The sequence below is a fragment of the Sciurus vulgaris genome, assembly GCF_902686455.1.
Source record: "Sciurus vulgaris genome assembly, chromosome: 2".
Taxonomy (NCBI): Eukaryota; Metazoa; Chordata; class Mammalia; order Rodentia; family Sciuridae; genus Sciurus; species Sciurus vulgaris.
In genome coordinates, this window is record NC_136462.1 from 178,607,523 (window position 1) to 178,627,213 (window position 19,691).

Genomic DNA, 19,691 nt, shown 5'->3' on the forward strand with positions numbered 1-19,691 from the left:
ACAAAATAACACCATTACTGTATAACCATCTGCATTACAGCTGCTACCATCTCTGATCCTCTGTCCTTGGATGCTGCTAAGTTGGGAGAGGCCCAGGATCCATGAGGCTCCTCTGTCCTCTAGGTTACATCTGTCTATGACAACAAGAAGGTTCTGATCCCCACTTTTTCCCTCAATCCCTCTACCCCTCCCTGCTGGACCACTCTGTCAGGATTCTTGAAAGTAGGTGGAGACTAAGCTGGTTCTGAAAGAAATACCAATGGCCAATAAAACTGAAGAAAAGAAGTCTTACTCAGAAGCAACCCTGAACACAGTCCTTGGAAATGTTACAATTTTTTTTTTTTTTTTTTTTTTTTTTTGGTGCTGGGGATCGAACCCAGGGCCTTGTGCTTGCAAGGCAAGCACTCTACCGACTGAGCTATCTCCCCAGCCCCTGAAATGTTACAATTTTTATATGAGCATATTTAAACATGTACAAAAGTAAAATGATAAAATGAACCTATTACTCAGCTTCCACAACATCAACTCAGGGCCAGTCTGCTTCCTTCTTCAACCACTTCCCCTCAACCTCATATTATTTTGAAGCAAATCCCAGACATATCTCAGCATGTATTTTTCTTTTCTTTCTTTTTTTGGGAGAGGGTACTGGGGATTGAACCCAGGGGTGCTTAACCACTCAGCCACATTCCCAGCTCTTTTTTATTTTGAGACAGGGTTTCACTAAGTTGCCCAGGCTGACCTCCAACTTGTGAGTCCCTGGGATTCCAGGCGTACACTACCATGCCTGGCTCTCAGCATGTATTTTTAAAAAGTAAGAAACTTTAAAGATAAAAAAAAAAAAAAAAAAAAACCTCACATGACCACAATATCATTTTCATGTCTAAAATTTGAGAAATACAACAAAAATCTCAGAAGGGTTTTAAATGTGATCAAAACTCTTTCCCAAATAGGGCACATTCATTCAATATGAAACATTAATGCAGTGCGTATAATAGGCTCTATGTACAACTGATCATAAATAATTCAGATAAAACCTACTGAAATAAAGGTGTTTCACCAACAAAAGTACTAAGGTGACATAAGAGTCAATTCCAGGTCTTATTAAAGACATAAATGTGAAAGGCAAAACTTAAAAACTTTTAGAAGAAAATATAGACTAATATCTTTAGGAACACAGTTAAGGAAGGATTTATTCAACAAGACATAAAAGTATAAATCATAGAAGAAAAGATCCAACTACTTTAAAGAAATTCTGGCGATCAAGAGATATCATGTCAGGCACAGTAGTACACACTTGATATCTCAGCTACCAGGGAGACAAAGAGGAGGATCACAAGTTTGGGGCCAGTCTGAGCAGATTGGAGACATCCTGTCTCAAGATAAAAAGGGCTGGGGATGTAGCTCAGTGGTACAGCACCTTCCTAGTATGCATGAGGCCCTGGGTTCAATCCCCAATACTGCCCTCCCCATAAAAAGAGAGAGAGCGACATATAAAGTGAAAAGACAAACCACAAACTGAGGCGCTGAACTTATAACATGTACAGACAAAATATTAATATTCAGAATATATATAGAATTCCTATAAATCCCTATGAAAAAGTCAATTCAAAAGAACATGAAGCAAAAACCTGAATAGGTATTTTACAAAGAGGAAACATGAATGATCAACAGATGTTAAGATGCTCAGCCCCATTTGTAATCTGAGAAATGCAAATTAAAACCACAAGATACCATCTCACTTCTACCAGCTCCATAAAAGTTTAAAAGTCCGACCATATCATGTATTAACGTTAAAGACATAAAGCAATGGAAACTCACGCTGCTTGTGGCAGTGCAAATTCATATAAACACAGGAAAACAACTTGGCATTACCTTTTAATCAAGCAATTCCACTCCTGAGTATGTCCCCTATAGAAATGGTTCTGAAAGGGAGGTCCCAGGGCCAGCAGCAGCAAGCAGCAGCTGAGAACTTGTTAGAAATGCAGCAGACTGGGCTGGGGGTTTAGCTCAGTAGTAGAGCACTTGCCTATCAGGTGCCCTTAAAGCCCTGCGCTGGATCCCTGGCACCAAAGAGGGCCCCAACCCAGACACAGAATCAAACACTGTGGGGTGGAGCCCATCAATCTGTGGTCTAACTGAGCCCTCCAGGTGACAGTAGCTAAAGTTTGGGAAATGATGCCCTGGAGAAATTCTTGAACATGTACAAATGTGGGAGACACACAGTCCTTCGTAATAGCATTGTTTGAAATAGGAAAATCAGCCAGTCACCCAAATAGCCAGACAGTAGAATGGACACAACCTGAGACATTCCACAGAAGCAGATAAAAATGGACTCCAGCTATACATGTAACAAGGACAGATCTCACAACCTTGGATGAAAAAAGCAAACTGCAGATGAACACATGCAGTATGTTACCTAAATGAATTCTAAAGGCGTATCGAAGAATATTCGGTATTATTTAGGGCTATATGCAGAAGGAGTTTAGAAAACACCATCCCCAAATGCTGCTTGGGTATGCTGATTACTTCAAACTGAGGGTACTTAGGGGGACAGTAAATGCAGGGAGGGGCTTTCTCTGAACGTTCCTCATCTGCCTAAAGACAGACCCTTTAAAAGGTTCACCTTTATCATGAATACCCTCTCTGGGAATCTCATCTACTAGGAAAGATGAACTCAAGAGAGGAGACTGCAGATTGATACCACCCCAGATAGATTTTGCCGCAGGGTACCGCAGATTCTTCTAAGGGCCCATTCATCTTTTCTCAGAAATCATTTTACTTTCTCCTAAATTGCTTACATTTCCTCGTCCTTGCCCCAATGAAGAGTGTATGTAAGTTTCTAGATCTCACTGGATATCTGGATATTCACTTTTCTTCCATGTCTGCCCCTGTGCATGTAACAGATTTGTATACCTTTTCTCCTGTGAATCTACTGCTAGTTTATTTCATAGACTCAATAATGAACCCTCAGAGGGCAAAGGGAAAGTTTTGCCTCCTCTATCCATCTATGCAAGGGAGTTACAAACACAAAATTCAGGAGGATGAGTAGGGAGCTGGCTGGGATTAGGGGCACAGAGGGAACTCTATGGTACTTACTTTTGATTTCTTAAACTGGGTGATATGTGTACAGGTATTATTCTATTCTTAGAAATTACACATGTATTAGATATTCTCCATTGTATTTATGATAAATTTCTTTTTAAAAAGAAGAAGCTGGGCATGCTGGCACATACCTATAACCCCAGCTACTGGGGAGGCTGAGGCAGGAGGATTGCCAAGTTTCAGATCAGCCTGGGGAACTTAGTGAGAATCTGTCTGAGAAAAAAAAAAAAAAAAAAAAAAAAGGAAGGGTTGGAGATAGCTCAGTGGTGAAGTGCCCCGGGTCCAGTCCCCAGTGTGTGAGTGTGAGTGAGTGTGTGTGAGGGGGCGGGGGCAGGGGGCAGGTAGAAAGTGCACTGGAACAATGCAAAGCTCTGAGCCAGAACTGCAGCCAGGAGCTGACTACATATGCAGTGCCTGAAGGGTTAAGCCTGTTTCTCTGCCTGTGGGTGGGAGGGCAGGCAGCAGCTGGGGCACAGTGGGAGTTCCTGGCTCCAGCTGGCTCCAGCCTGGCTCCAGCTCCACGCCCAGGAACTGGCACCTGTGTGTGTGGGGGTGCCCTCTGGACAGGTGGCACCTGCAGCCCTTGGTGACCTGATCCATGTGAAGGGTTGGGCCCAATCAGATAGATGGTGGCCTCTGGTAAAGAAGCATGCTGGTGGCAGCTTGGAGCTGGTGAGAAGGGGAAGGGGGTCTAGGAAGCAAGATGGGGGTGGAGAAGGAAGTGGGTGGGCTGGGAGCAGATACCAGGGGAGGCTGGTGGGATTAGCACCTGCTGAGAGTAAGATTAGGTTTCTTGGGAAGGGCTCATCTATCTAATGCTCCTGAAAGCTGTCTCCCAGTGGCTTTTCTCTGCTGGACAGATGGTGTCTGAGCTGCCTCTTGGAAGGTGGGATCCTTGAGGAGATGGTGGAGGTGGGGTGAGACCTGCTGCCTGCTTTCAGAGGCCTGTTAGGCCTGGGACTCATGCCTTCCAATGAAAATAATAATGGCCTGAGTTAACTCTTACTGGAGGCTCCCTGTATGTCAGGCACTGTTCTAAGCTCTTCACACAAATTACTTCCTTTTAGTTTTCACAGCACCCAAGTGCCTGTGGCCTAGACAGAGGTTTACATATGGGGAAACTGCAATTTTCCCAGCGCCATTCAAAGGCAAACCAGAACTTGAATGCAGGCCGTCCAACTCCATAGCCCTAGCTTAACCATCACTGGCTACTGGTCTTTCCTTCTCATTAAATGGCAGCAAGCTCCTTCCTGTTGCTCCGGTCAAAAACCTGGATCTGCCTCTCTCTCTCTTCCCCTTCTAACAAGTCCAGTCATCGACAAATGCAGCACATTGAGCTGTGACCACTGCTCATCACTCCCATCACGCCTCCACCTTGGTGTACACCACCACGTCATCCGCCTAGCTTCTCACTGGTATCTTGCTCCTGGCCTTTTAATTTGTTCTCCAGTGACCAGAGAGATTTTTCTAAAACCTATGTCAAATTCTGTCATTTCTTGGTTCAAAAATCCTCTATTCCTTCCCACTGCTGTCAGAATAAAAGCAAGGTCCAACGTGGCTCTATAGGACTGGCCACGGCTACTTCTAGGACTTGATTTCTATACTCTGCTCTGGCTTAGTCTGCACTCCAGCACACTGGCCTCCCCGCTGTGCTTTCATATATTTGGGAGTCTTTTTCCTCCTCGACCTGTAACACTCCTCCCCCAAATATCTGCATGAATCATGCCACCACTGCAATCAGATCCAATGTCACCTTATTAAGACTACCTAGCTAAAAGGGAAACCTTTCCCATCGCTGTCCCACCTACCCTGCTGCATTTTCTATTTACTTAGACTCCCTCTCCCTCCTTGGAATGTCTACTTGGTGAGAAGTGGATCTTCAGTTTGTTCAGACAGTAGGTATGCCCAACTTATATCTAGCGCAGTGCCTGACAAATGGCAGGAACTCAATAAATATTTGTTAATGAACAAATGAATGAACAGTCAACATCCCCTAGGAAATGACTCAGACTCAGAGGGGGAAGGCTGCCTGAGTGCCCTTGGCTTTCTCAGCCTGGATGACCTTTGGCAGTCCCAAGGCAGCAGTCAACGTCCTTTCCTATTATGAAATGTCCTGAGTGCACAGCATCATCTGTGTCATCCACCGTGCCTGCACACAAGCCCACACACAGGAGTATGAGCAGGGCGGTGCTGAAAGAGGGGATGAGCTGGGTAGTTGAAGTTCAGGTTCAGCGAACTCTAGGGCACTTATTTCTCAGTGACTGTCCTAGCCACTGCTGCCTCACTGAGGTCCCTGAACTTTGTACAGTTTGACTTTCTCTCACGAATAGAGTCATAAGAGGGTTTTGAACAAAGGAATGATAGGATCTGACCTACACTGGAGAAGGCTCACTGTTGCTATACGGATAACCAATCAGAGTGGGCCAGGGCAGAGCAGGGAAACCAGGGGAGGTGGTACCCCTGTCCAGGGGAGACTCGATGGCAGATGCTGCCCTCTCACATCCCATTTTCCAGCCTTTGCTCATACTATTTTCCCTGCCAGATAGAAAATGGCAATAGCACGTGCTGGGGACTATCTCAGTGGTTTCTGTTTGATCAGCATAAGACCTTATCAGTCCTCCCAAAAGCTGGTCAGGTGAGTTCTAGCAGTTTCCACATTTTAGGAAGAAAACCAAGGCTCTGAGAGGTAAAGTCACATGGTAAAGATGACACAGCAGACTGGCACAGCCTGCCCTCTTCCCACTTGAATGGGCTGCTTCCAGGCAGCATCATTCTAACAGGCTCCTGAGTCCAGGTCCTTTTAAGCCAACCTTTCAGCAGGCCTTGCCCAGGCTTATCCAATGGCTGGTCCCTCCTTTGAGAGCCTATCGACAGGACAACATCTGCTGTGCGCTCCTGGGGCATCGGGTGCACAACTGAATGACTTTTTAAAATTAATTAATTAATTTTTTTAATGGGGTCTTGTTGCCAGGCTGGTCTCAAAACTTGTGAGCTTAAGTGATCCTCCCATCTCACACCTGCAAGTGGCTGGCTGTACAGGCACACGCAGGCCACCAGGCCAGCTATGCATGCTTTTCATGTTACCTCATGATATACTTCAGTGACCTGAATCATATACCCTGATGACATACATTTTACACATGACAACAGCGTAGACAAGAAAGGCAAAGTCACAGGCAAGAAAGTCCCAACCTCATGGCACTGAGCTATCTTTTTATTATTTTCTTTTAATTTTCTCTCTTTAAAAACATACTTCCTTTGCTTTTTTTCTTTTTGGTCACTGGGTCAAGGGGATCTCCAACTGATCACAGCATAGGGGCTGCTCTGCTTGGAAATGCAAGCAGTTTTTTTGGCTCCTCGACCAGACTCTGAAAGTTGTAAGGTGAGAGTCCACAAATAACATTGGTTTGCCCATCCTACAGGACTGGGTTTGAGCCTAGAACTTAGGCAGGAGATCAGAAGGGTCAGGGGTTCCTGCCAAGGTCACAGAGCTAAATGAAGATGGAGAGATGGAGGAGAGGGACAGGCGGCCTTCCTGTGAATCCTCCAGCCCCTCAGGGACAGTGATCCATTAGCTTGAGAAGGCGTGAGGACAGCTTTTCCCATGAAAATAAATCTTTTAGGTCCTTAAAAGCAATGAGGCTATGCACAGTATTGCACGCATGTAATTCCAGCTATTGGGCAGATTAAGGAAAGAGGATAGCAAGTTCAAGGCCAGCCTGGGCAACTTAGCCAGACCCTGTCTCAAAATACATTTTTTTCCCCCTGGGTTCTGGGGACTGAACTCAGGGGCACTCATCCACTGAGCCACATCCCCAACCCTATTTTGTATTTTATTTAAAGATAGGGTCTCACCAAGTTGCTTAGCGCCTTGCTGTTGCTGAGGCTGCTTTTGCACTCTCGATCCTCCTCCCTCAGTCTCCCCAACTTCTGGGCTTACAGGTGTGTGCTGTGCCACCCCGGCACCCGGCCACAAAATAAAAATTTTTAAAAGGGCTGGGGTGTATCTCCGTGGCAGAGCATTCTTCTTCCTTTTTTTTTTTTTTGGTACTAGGGTTTTGAACGCAAGGTACTTTACCATTAAGCTATATCCCCAACCGTTCATTTTTCATTTTGAGTCAGGGTCTCACTAAGTTGCTTAGGTCCTCACTAAGTTGCTGAACCTGCACTCAAACTTGGGATTCTCTTGCCTCAGCCTCTTGAGTTAAAGGTGTGTACCACCGTGCCTGATGGCAGAGCACTTCTCTAAGAATGAGCAAGGCCCTGGCTTCAATCCCCAGTTTCTCTCTCTCTCTCACACACACACACACACACACACACACAGCAGGAGCATTGCTCCTTCCAGCCACAACCCTGCAGACAGGTAGGACACCCCTACCCTCGCCTCATTCTGAAGAGCCTTGAAGAGTAGGAAGGAAGGGGCAATGACTTTCAGTTCCCGTAATGTCTAGAAGCAGTAGCTGATTCAGCTAGATGATGTCACCTTCCCAAACCTCCTGACCAGCAGCTGAGATGGTAAAAGCAGGAAACTGGGGGATACTCAGCTGGCTAAGTCCAAACATGCCTCTGGCAAGGGCCTGCAGTAACCCCAGGCTCCGGAGGCATTCTCCTGCAGCTCTCTCCCTTGGGATGACAGTGAGTGCCCTTTAAGACCCTCATTCAAGATGGTTCCCAGCATTCTTTTTTTCTACACATAGAATTAATGATGCTTCATTTATTTCAGAGGTGGAGCAGTGGAAAGAAACCTGGCTTTGGAGCCAGACCAATCTCAGTCTGAACCCAGGTTTTACTATGTACAAACTGCAGGACTCTAATCTCTGAGCCTCAGTTTCCTCACTGCAAAGGAAAACAGGGTCAGCTGACCGCATACCACTCAGGCTAGAATGAGAAAATGCATGGGAGGGGTGCTCAATAAACAGTAGCTATCACTATTCCCTTTGGATCTTTGCAGGAGGTTTTTTTTTGTTTTGTTTTGTTTTTTGTTTTTTGTTTGTAGTGGGGATTAAACTCAGGGGTGTTTTACCACTGAGCTACATCCCCAGTCCTTTTTATTTTTTATTTTGAGACAACATTTTGCTAAGATGCTGAGGCTGGCCTCAAACTTTTGAGATCCTCCTGCCTCAGCCTCCTGAGATGCTTGGATTACAGGCAAGTGCCACCACGCCCCAGCTGTAAGGGATTTGGAAGATTATCTTTATCTATGACACAAAGGGAAATAAGGCACAGACTGGGCCCACCAGAGCTGAGCACCTGTACCCAGATCAAGTTCAACCTTGCCTTTTCTCTATGCAAACTCTTTGCTTCACATATTCCTGGCTGGTTGTTTCTCTTCAGTCTACTCTCAGCTCAAATCTGTATATAGTCAATTCTTCTGGCTTTATCCCTAGTAAGAGAGACTCCTCTACACATGCTCCAAACTGGACTGCTGCCACCCATGGGACTCGTTATGAGAGTCTGTGCCCATGGGCACTTCTTAGTTTACACGGTCCTCTGTGATGGGTGCACCAGTCCTTCTGTAAGTCTTAGTGCAAATCTTACCTCTGCTCATCTGGTATTTATCATTTACTGTTAGCTTTCACAAGATCTCTTTCCATGTGTCTTATGTCTTTTGTCTCTAATTCAACTGGAACTATGTGAAGACCAGAACTGGGGCTTCAATGGCACTACCCAATAAACTTGGGGCTGGGTAGCACATGCCTGTAATCCCAGCAATTTGGGAAGCTCAGGCAGGAAGATCACAAGTTTGAGGCTAGCCTGGGCAACTTAGACCCTGTCTCAAAATGAAAAAAGGCTGGGGATGCAGCTCAGTAGTACAGCACCCTTGGGTTCAATCCTCACCAAACCAAACAAAACAAAAACCTGGAAAAGGTCCCTTGAAACAAAATTGGTTGGGTCCAGAAAGGACTAAGGCTCTTTCCTGCTGGACCAGCCTCTCTGTAAGCAGGTAGGAAGAGGAGCTCATTCCACCCCGATCCAGGAGACCAGTTGATGAGGCAGGGAACCAGCAAATCCTGGACAACCTTAAGGTCATATGATCAGATTTTCTAAAACTCATCATTTTCTTTTCAATTTGATACTGGGGATTGAACCCAGGGGAGCTCCATCTTCCTTTTTTTTTTTTTTTTTAAATTTTGAGGGAGAGTCTAGGTTGCTGAGGCTGTCCTTGAACTTGTGCTCTTTCTGCCTCAGCCTCCCTAGAAGCATTGGGATTATAGGCATGGGGCACTGTGCCTGGCTAAAACCCATCATTTTCAAGAATCTGGGCAAGCTAAGGATGATGGTGCATGTCTGTAATCCCAGATACTTGGGAGACACGGGTGGGAGTATCATGTGAGCCCAGGAGTTCAGGATCAGCCTGCACAACACAGCAAAACCCTGCCTCAACAAAAAATAGAAAATCAAAGGCAGGGTACAGTGGCACACACCTGTAATACCAGTGGTTTGGGAGGCTGAGGCACGAGGATTGCAAGTTCAAAACCTCAGCAACCTAACCAGACCCTAAGCAACTAGCGAGACCCTGTTTCAAAATAAAAACTAAAAAGAGCCAGGGATGTGGCTCAGTGTTTAAGGGCCCCTGGATTCAATCCTTGGTGCCCAAATAATAAATAAACGAATAAACAAAACCTGGGCAATAGCCTGCTATCATACAGGATGGTAGGAAAACATTGCTCGATTCAAAAGGTCCTAGGAGGTGTACAAATGTGTGACTTTATCTTTATTCTCAGGTCTTCTTACCCATATTTTCCTTTTTCTTGATTCCCTTGGCTATATTATGCTTTAGATTATATTAATTTTCCTAAGTTGCTTCCAATTCTTTATAAAACAAAGTGAGGTTTCAATAAAAAATGAGTGGACCCAGTATTCTTTCTTTTGGTACTGGGGTTGGACCCAGGGGTGCTTTGCCATTGAGCCACATCCATAACTCTTTTTAATTTTTCTTTGAGACAGGGTTTCACGGAGTTGCTTAGGACCTGGCTAAATTACTAAGGCTGGACTAGAACTTGGGATCCTCCTGCCTCAGACTCCCGAGTTGCTGGGATTACAAGCATGCAGGTACTAGACCCATTTTCTTTTCAATGCTATGATGGTGTGTATAAAGATATGATATTCCTAACAACTCATTATAACAGTTAAGGATAAGTGGCAAAAGAATGCATGTAAATCACTGAGTACTGTTTGGCACTTAATGAGCATTCAAAAGGAAGATCTGAAGGAACTCTATTAATTCTCAGTAGTTTTTGGGCTCTGGGTCTCAGTTTTCTCATGTCTTATGTTTGTTCATTTGATTAACTCATTCATTCTGAAACTATGCACTGAGTATTTACTATCTGCAAAGAACAGTTGTAGATACTAAAGATAGAAGGATGAACAAACCAAACTCCCTACGATCATGGGGCTTGCTGGGGATGAAGCTAGAGCACATGATTAGTATGTGAAATCTCTGGGTTCAATCACCAGCATGCACATGTGTACTTTGGAAATAACTTAGCTACTTTAAACTGGAAGTCAAGGAAAGCCTCAAAAAGATGTACCCTGTGAGCTAAGAAAGGAAACATCAGAAGCACAACATTCCAAGTGGAGAGAATATCTACAAAGGCTCTCAGAAGGGACAAGTATGCCAGGATCCAGGAAAAGCCAGGAGCCTACCCAGTTTGGGCAGAGTGAAGGAGAGAATGATGGGAAGCAGCCAGAAACAGATCATATAGACCTCATAGGCCTAGATAAGGACTCTGGATTTTAGTCCAAGTGTAGGGGGAGGCCACTGGAGGGGTTGTAAGCAAGAATGTGATAAGATCTGAACTTGGTCTTTAAAACACCATTCTGGTCCAGTGAGGGGACGGGAACGATTTTCTAAGGTCATTTCCCAGCTCCTATGAACTGGCTGTCTGAGCAAGAAAGATGAGGATACTGGAGGGCTAAAGGGATTGGAGAGATTCCTGCCCTGGGCAGGAGCAGGAATCTGTGTGGTGGTACCTGTTCTGCAGTTGGAGGGACTGGCCAACTTTGGGAGTGGTGCAAATCTCAGCTTGGAAAACATCCCCAAGCCACCTGTATTGTTTCTGCCTCCTGTGTGGAAGTTTCTGTCAATGACACAATGCTCTGGAATGCACCCCCACACACACCCAATCTTCCGTTTACAGAGCCATAGCTGTATTTTGCATTCCTCCCAGGATTTAGCTCAAAGCTAGTCTACAGGAAATGGTCGATAAAGAGCTACTGATTGATTAATGAAGAGAGGGAATATTCCCAGCCATTAAGCAATTATTAATGAGTACTATGAGTACTATGTTGGTCTCTGGGGATGCAAGGTGAGTAAGATGGGTCTCTGGTTCTCACTGACCTCAGAATTCAGCAAAGAGACCAAAACCACAGACAGCTACCATACTAAATCCAACAGTTACAGCGGCAATATTAGACCTCTCCTTATGCACAGAGAGGACAAAGAGTGTTGGAATCAGACAATCTGGGTTCAAATCTCTGAATAATTTCCTTAATTTCTCTATGTCCCACTTTTCTTCTCTGTGAAATGGGAACAAAAGCACTAACTTCAATGATACTATTTTGAGAATTTAATGAATTAACATCTATAAAATGTAAGCGCAAGCACTCAACAGAAGTTGGCTATTATTAAAAGTATGTGTGCTAAGTGTGACATGGATGATCTCATTTTATCCAGAAAGGCTGGGCTTGGTGGGCCACACCTATGACCCTAGCAACTCAGGAGGCTGAGGCAGGAGGAACAACTTAGTGAGACCCTGACTTGACATAAAGAAATGAAAAGCGCTGAGGATACAGCTCAGTGGTAGAGTATTTAACTAGCAAGCACAGGCCCTGGGTTCAATCCCAGTACCACAAACAAAAAAGACACCCTGAGGCAGGTACAGTATTATCCCCAGCTGAGGCTCAGAAAGGGGAAGATATGTGCCCAGAGTCCAAGAGTAAGTCTGTGCCAGTGCCCAGATTCAAATCCAACGCGGTCATATCGCACAGTCCATGCTTCCTACGATAAACCATCCCCTTCTCATAAAGAGTTCCAGCACAGTGTCCAGGTCACAGCAGGGGCCCCCAAAAGGAGACTATAGTTATTATGCCATTGTCCCTGGATATTTTCCAGCAGTAGATACTGCAGAGCCCATGATGGGCCTGCTCTCACGCTGAAGGGCTCCGAGAAGGATTCAAAGGGGCTACCCTGGGTGTCAAGGCTTTGCTCTGGAGTTCCACAGGTTTCTCTAAGGCTTGGGTGCTAATATGCAATGCCACCTTCCACCACTAATCAGACCCAGAATCCCTCCCCACCCAGGTGCCCAGCCACCTGCAAGGACAAGTAGGCAGTTTTTTCTATATTGACTTCTTGTCTGGCTCTACAAACCTCTCAGTTTCACCACACAGCCAGTAGCCTAGAGCCTCATATCTGCACCTGCTGCTTGACTCAGTCCCAGGAGACCCAGGGCCTTAGATCTGGGCTCTATTCCTGCATCCTGCCCCAAAAGGAAAGGGCCATCTCTGAGTGACTCCCTGGGAACGTCACTGACATGGTAATCTCAAGGGTTCCATCTGAATGTGGGTGCTGTGAGCAAAGGAAAATTCTCACGCAGTAGCCTATGGAGGAATGGGTAGAACCAGGTGTGGTTGTTCTTGCTCTGAATCAGGGGTGAGCACAGGGCCAGGCCTGCTGGGCTCTGGGTTTCATGTTTAAGCAACATTGATGCTGACCAGGTCAGAGCTCCCACTCTGAAGTACAGCCTAGGCAGGCAGGGTCAGGCATTGATACTCATTTCTACTTCCTATTTGAGTCACATATGGAGTCTGACCTTGCCTGGAAATCCGAGGCAGAAGGCAACCAATGGCTGAACTGGTGAATAGTGGGTCTCACAGTGAGAGGAAAGGCAAAGACCTAGAAGCTGGTAATCCCTCTGCAGTAGGGTAGTGAAGGGACACTTTACATACTCCATTCATCATTAGGAATGTTTGCTAACTCAGTCACTAAACACTCAGCCACCAAGCACTAGGCCCAATAGTAGCTGATCATGGTGAATAAGGCACTTTTCATCCTCAATAAACTCCACCTTATTTTGTTTTTCTCCCAACAACATGTGAAACAATCAATCTATAAAGTATTATACCCACTTTTATATATGTCCAGGCCTAATTAGAGAAGTAAATTGTCCATATTCAGGAAGCTGGACAAGATACGGCTTCTATTTTAAAAATACTTGTTGGTTGAATGAATGAATGAATGACATAGCCATGACTGTGATCTTAATCAAGAAGGAACAGCAACAAGACCAAACATTTCTAGTTCTCAAAGTGCTTTTTCATCTATCACCTCCTTGGGCCTCCCTGCTAGCCCACGATGGAGGCAAGGGGGGTGTTATCTTTCCTCAACACATGAGGCAACAGACAGAGCTTGGCAGGAGGCTCACAGACTCGCAACAAACAAGGAGTGGGGCCATCTTAGAAAACTGAAGTTCTCACATGCCTTGTTGAATTACTCCAATGTGTGTCAAGCACCTACTATGTCAGGCACGTTTCTATGAATGCTAAATATTTAACTCACTAAGTCTTCCAATTGGACAACAAACAAGGAGGTCACTGCTTTCCTGGAGATCTTTGGCAAGGACCAGAGAAAATGTACCCCACTGCCAAATGCCTAAGTCAACAACACTGGTCAAACTGTGTACAAGTTATGACTTGAGGCACTAGTGGAGGAGGTGGGGACAAGGCTGTAAGCCAACACTACCAGCTTTAGGAGTCTTCAGATCTCCATGCTCTGGTCCAAAGGATGTCTACATATTCTGTCAGTCTGAAGTTTATTCTTGGAGAACTCCAGTAACACACACAGCAACCTGATCATCTGTGATTGCAATCTGGCAATAATAGTAACAACAGTAGCTGTGGAGTAATTACTAAGACTCATGTTTAAGTGCTCCATGTATCTTATGAGGTATATTCATGCTCAGAGTGTTTTAAGAAAAGCACTATATGTTGTTATTTGCTTTTTATAGATGAGAAAACTAAGGCTGAGAGAGATTAAGCAATTTGCCAAGAAATTTGTCAAATTTTGAACCTGACTCTTTTAACAGTGAGCAAATTTCTCCCAAGGAGGCCCTGGCAAGACAGGCACTAAGAAAAATAATAGAAGCAGCTGCTGCCTGGGAGGCCCCAGGCCTCCAGAGTCCCCAGCAGAATCTTCCTCACTCCTTTCTGTCAGGTCTTAGCATCCCACTAGACCAAGAGCTAAGGAGAAAGAATGCAGAGCTTGAGCTATCCCCAGGACCATGGAGGAAAGTTTCTCTCTCTCTGCTGACCCAAAGGGAAGAAGTCGGTGGCCTTTGTTTGCCACCCACCAGTTCCCTAAAGAGAAGAGAGTGGGGACTAGGGAAGTCTTCTCTCCCTGGGATTGGCAGGGAGGCAATCCAAGGAAAAAGGGAAGAAGCCTGTTGGCTTTCCTCCCTTGGGCAAGAAGCCTGTACATGTCCTTCACATGGAACCCCCTTGGGGAAATGCCAGGGTACCTCCTGGACCCAAGGAGCCTCAGAGAGACTGGCATAGCCCTGAACTGTAAGTCAGCTAACTTTTTCTAAGCATTGTAACTAGGTCATCAGGTTCCTGGAGAAGCCAGCTGTGGCTGGGGGATGGGAGGGAAATTCTGCAGCCTACCAAGATCCTACTTCCCTTCAGGCCCCACCCTCCTTGAAATCTGCACCTGCTCCCCAACTGACCCCTCCCCCCAGCTGAGTCCAGCTGTCAACGGCTCCAAATGCTCCACCTCTGCCTTACTTGGGCAGGAACCATGTGGGGACTCTTGGGCAGGAGAGACCTTATTGTCACCTAAACCCATCAGAGAGGGTGCTGGAGGCCTTTCTGGAGGGCATTTCTCACTCCACCAGGACAGTAAGGAGGTTGGGACCCTCTGGGCCTGCCCAGGGAACCTTCCTGGCATCATCACGGCAGGTGGCAGGAGACAGGTGATGCTCACCCTGCGGAGACCAGAATTGCCAAAAGGCTTCAATCAACCCTTTGAATCTGCACCTGCTCTGAGTCTCAAAACAACAACCAGGGCAGCCTACCTGACTGCAGGTCACAGGTGCCTCTGGCTTTCATCTCCCTGCAGCTCAGCCTGGGAAACAGCCGGCTACAAGGGATTCTTCTTGCTACTGCAGGCCTGACTGCATCCCATGGGTGCTCTGAGCCTCTCCCCATTGGACCTACTTCTACCATTAGCCATCCAGCCTCATCCTCTGCCATCAGTCACCCACTCCCTTCTGCCTGACCAGCTTTATTGCCAGCCCAGATCTCTTCAGCTTAGCCAGTCCGCCTCCTCGCCATCTCCCAGTGCTTCACACACATCCACCCTCCAGATCTGTCTGGGTGGTTTTACCCAACAAGCCTGCCCTTGCCATCTTCCTTTCGCCTTCTTATAGCCTTCATACTCCATCCTCCTCCCAACAGGTAACGAGGCCAACATTAACTGAGCCCACTGTATGCCAGGTAGCAGGCTAGATGATGTATCCATATAGTCATTCACTTAACAAACATTCATGAGCATCTCCTATGTGACGAGCACTCCGCTAGATGCTGGGAATGAAGGGAAAACAAGACAAAGCCCTTCTACTCTGGGAGCTTATGTTTTCCTGGAAGAGACAGACAGTAAACATGTAAACATGGGCGGCTCTGGGGAAGTGATATTTAAGTTGAAACCTGACTGATAAGACAGCCCTAATTGGATCCAGAGGAAGAGAGATCTGGGCAGAGGAAAAGCAGCAAACCTACGAGGAAGAGATTAATTGCCATTATCTTCATTTTACAGATGAGGAAACTGAAATGTCAGTGTGAACTGTGCAAAGCTACATTGTGGAGAAAGATGGGATTATTCAAGCCCCTAGGGACCTCCCAGCTTCTTGACGCTTTCCGCTGTTGGTGCAGAAAAGCGTCTCGAATGGCAGCGCAGCTGGCCAGGGAAAAGGTGCAGGGTGATGATGCAGGCTGAGGGTTTATGCCCTGGGCCTCAGAGGGGAGCTGATGGGGGAAGTGGGGCCACTTGGCAGAGGCCCAGGGCACTGTGGGATGCAGCCAGTGGGTCTGACCTCTTCTTCTTTTACAGCTTAGACCACAGATATGGCACAAGCCATTCACCAAGAATTTTTAGGTCTATTCCTACTGCTTCAGATGAGTTTGATTCCTTAGGGGCCGAGACACTTTTTGTAGCCTCACCTGCATCTAATAGCAATAACCCCTCAGTTCACTGAGCAGACCCTGGCCCAGCTCTTGTTCAACTCTGGGCCCCATGTCAGGTACTCAGGGTAAAATAATCTAGTCCTGGCCTGCAAAAAAAGCAACAATACAGTGGTTTAAAGATAGGATTTGACACCAGACACATCTCTGTGTAAGACTCAGCTCTGCCCCATTGAGCCCTGGATTCTCCTCCTTTACACAGCAGCAGTCGTGGGGACCACATAAGCTTATATCAAGGGCATGAACACAGCCCCTGGCACAAGCAAGCAAGCACCCCATACATCATGTCTGGTAGTGTTACTAAAAAAACCCTGCATTCCATTTTCTCATTTATGCCATGTTTACCCTGATAGGGTGGCACTATCATCTCAGGCTTATGGATGAAAATTGGAAGCTGATTTCCTAGCTTTATGTCACCAGCAAGAAGTCAAGCTGTTTCAAATGAAGAGTCCAGGGTTTGATCTATGTATGTGTTGAAAGTGAATAATACATAATATTATAGTATTAAAGGTTTGGATGTGAAATCTACCCCCAAACTCATGTGTTAAAAGCCTGGTCCCCAATGTAGCATGTTCAGAGGTACGGCCTTTGGGAGACTGGATCATGAGGGCTCTGAGCTCATCAATGGAATGATCCCTTGACTGATTCATGGCTTACTGGGCTACTTAGGAAATGGAGCCTAGCTGGAGGAAGGAGGTAGTGGGAGGGGCGGTGCTCTTGAAGGGTACATTTTGTCCTGGGCCCCTTCCTCTGTCATGAGCTCTCTAAGCTTCTCAGCTACCATGAGGTGAGCAGTTTTTTCCACCATGTGCTGCTCCCAGCCATGATGCTCTGCCTCACTACAGGCCCAGAAACAATGAAGCCAAATGACCATGGACTGAAACCTCTGAAACCATGAACCCAAATGAATTTTTCTTCCTTTGAAATTGTTTTCCTCAGGTATTTTGTTACAGCAATGGAAAGCTGACTAACACACACAATAATTATAACAAACCCTGCCTGGCATGTCTGAGACGTGAGGGATAGATGGGTAATATACACAGACTTATTCAGATGGCAAAGGGACACTAGCCAGGCTCAAGGTGTGGAGCACTGCCACTGGGAAATGGCATTCAGTCCCACTCACCACCACAGCCATAGTAACCCATCAGTTAGCACATTTAAGGCATTTGTCAGTATTTGCTGATGTAACCAAAAAGAAAACTTCCAGAACAGCTTTGCTCAATGAATCCAGGCTTAAGTGAGGCAGGCAACATTGGTTACACCAGGTTAAAAGAGAGAACACAGATTCTGAGGCTGCCACTTACTGTGGAAGAAGCCCACTTGCCTTGATTTCCTCCCTGGAAATGAGGGTAAACATCCCACCTGGGAAATGATGGATATATACAAGTTTGGTAAATTACAAAGCATTACAATGCATACAAAAGGAACTGTCACTATGTTACACTACTAAGGTGGTAGAGAATTTTGAAGCCATACATCCTAAGTTAGAATTCCAGTTCTTCCTGGAACTAGCCTGTGAAGCCTGGGCATGTAGCCTTTTTCTGAGCCTGTTTCTCAACAGAATGAAGATACCACCTACCTATAGGATTTTTAAGGATTAGAGATAAAAAGCACAGGCTTTAGAGCAAGACAGGCCTGGTTTCAAATTCTGATTCTGCCTGCTGTTAACTGCAAGTCCTACCAAATCTCAATGTCTTGTAATGATAAGGCTGTTGGGATAGTTGCACAGAGATGACGTCAGTAATGGACTGTCCTGTACTGGACACTGGATAAGGGCCAACAATCATCTAGGCACTGGTGAACTGGCAGAGGGAACACAGTGCAGTGTTTAAAAGTGAAAGCTTGGAGCCAGGTATGGAGGGGCATGCCTGTAATTCCAGCTACTTGTGAGGCTGAGGCAGGAGGATCACAAGTTCAGGCCTGCCTGGGCAACTTGGCAAGACCCTGTCTCGAAATAGAAAATAAAAAAGGCTGGGATGTGGCTCAGTGCTTACAGTACTTGCCTAGAAAGTGCAAGGTCTGGGTTTGATCCTCAGAACCATAAAAGAAGAAAAGGGAGCTTGGATGCTACCCTCCCAGGCTTTACCACTAATAGCTGTGCTACCTGTGTATCTTAACCTCTCAGTATTTGTTTCCTCCTTTTTTTTTTTTTTTTTTTTTTTTTTATTGTAAACAAATGGGATACATGTTGTTTCTCTGTTTGTACATGGCGTAAAGGCATACCATTTGTGTAATCATAAATTTACATAGAGCAATGTTGTTTCCTCCTTTTTTTTTTTGAAGTACTGGGGATTGAACCCAGGGACTCACTTGAGCTAGGCTATATCCCCCAATTTTTTTTTTTTAATTTAAAATTTGAGACAGTGTCTTGCTAAATTGCCCAGGCTAGCCTCGAACTTGGAATCTTCCTGCCTCAGCCTCCCCAGTGGCTGGGATTATGGCCTGCGCCACTGCCGCCAGCAGTTTGCTCATGTTTGACATGGGGATAATAATAGTCCTTACTTCAGAGTGTCGCTGTGAGAATGGAATCAATTAGTACATGGAAAGCACGTTGAACAATGCATGGCATAAGAGTTAAGCACTCAATAAAAGTTAGGTGCTATTAATAGCAATGTTAACAATAATATTCATCATCAGGCGGAATAAGAGGGAGGGACTGTTGAATCCTGGGACATGGGCATCCCATGGAATAATTCCAGAGAAGTGCCTGGGCAGCTATTTGTAGCCAATTTCAGCCTCGGAGACTCTGTAAAGGACCTGAGTCTGGGGGCTCCTGAGCAAAAATCCCAGTCCCACTGACCAGTGGCCAGCATCTAGGGAGGCAAGTCAGGCTCCTTGGAAGGGACAGTGTGTTCCTGGCCCTGCCTGACTCTGACTCGGGGAACAAAGGCACGTGTGTGTGGCCAGGGAGGAGGGAGGGGAATGTTTCCCTTTCAAGAGTGGAACAAAGGATCTGAGGCATAGTTGAGTACATTCCAATCCCCTCCCAGGCCAGCTTCCATTCCTCAGATGATTGTCCAACAAGGTTTCAACCTTCTAGCTTCCTCCAGAAAGGTGGCTGGGGGAGGGGGCGCAGGCTCTGTCTTACTCCACCCTTTGTAGCCAATCTCCACCAGGCAGGATTTATACGTGCCAAACCTCAGAGATCACTGTAGCAATCTCTGTCCTATGCAGGGTTGGGGTGGGAACTCCTGGGGGAACTTGGTTAATGGATGTCACAGGGCACTCCCAAGTGACAGGTTTAATGCCCTCGATGGGGCGTCCATGACTGAAACTGCTCTTGAGTGATGAAGTCACGGAGGGAACCCAGGAGTTCAGACTGACCTCCACAGCCTATGGTGGGGTAGGAG

The 19,691-nt window shown here is 46.0% G+C and overlaps 1 protein-coding gene and 1 long non-coding RNA gene across 5 annotated transcripts in view; both read right to left on the reverse strand.

Moving 5' to 3' along the window:
- BCL2L1 (BCL2 like 1) overlaps positions 1–19,691 on the reverse strand; it is a 52,784-nt gene that overhangs the window by 21,099 nt on the left and 11,994 nt on the right. The gene's annotated exons all lie outside the window — the stretch shown is intronic.
- Positions 226–18,493, reverse strand: LOC306654624. Its single transcript, XR_013762007.1, has 2 exons — positions 11,957–18,493; positions 226–1,462 (listed from the first exon to the last, which is right to left on the reverse strand). It is a non-coding gene; the product is annotated as an uncharacterized lncRNA (long non-coding RNA).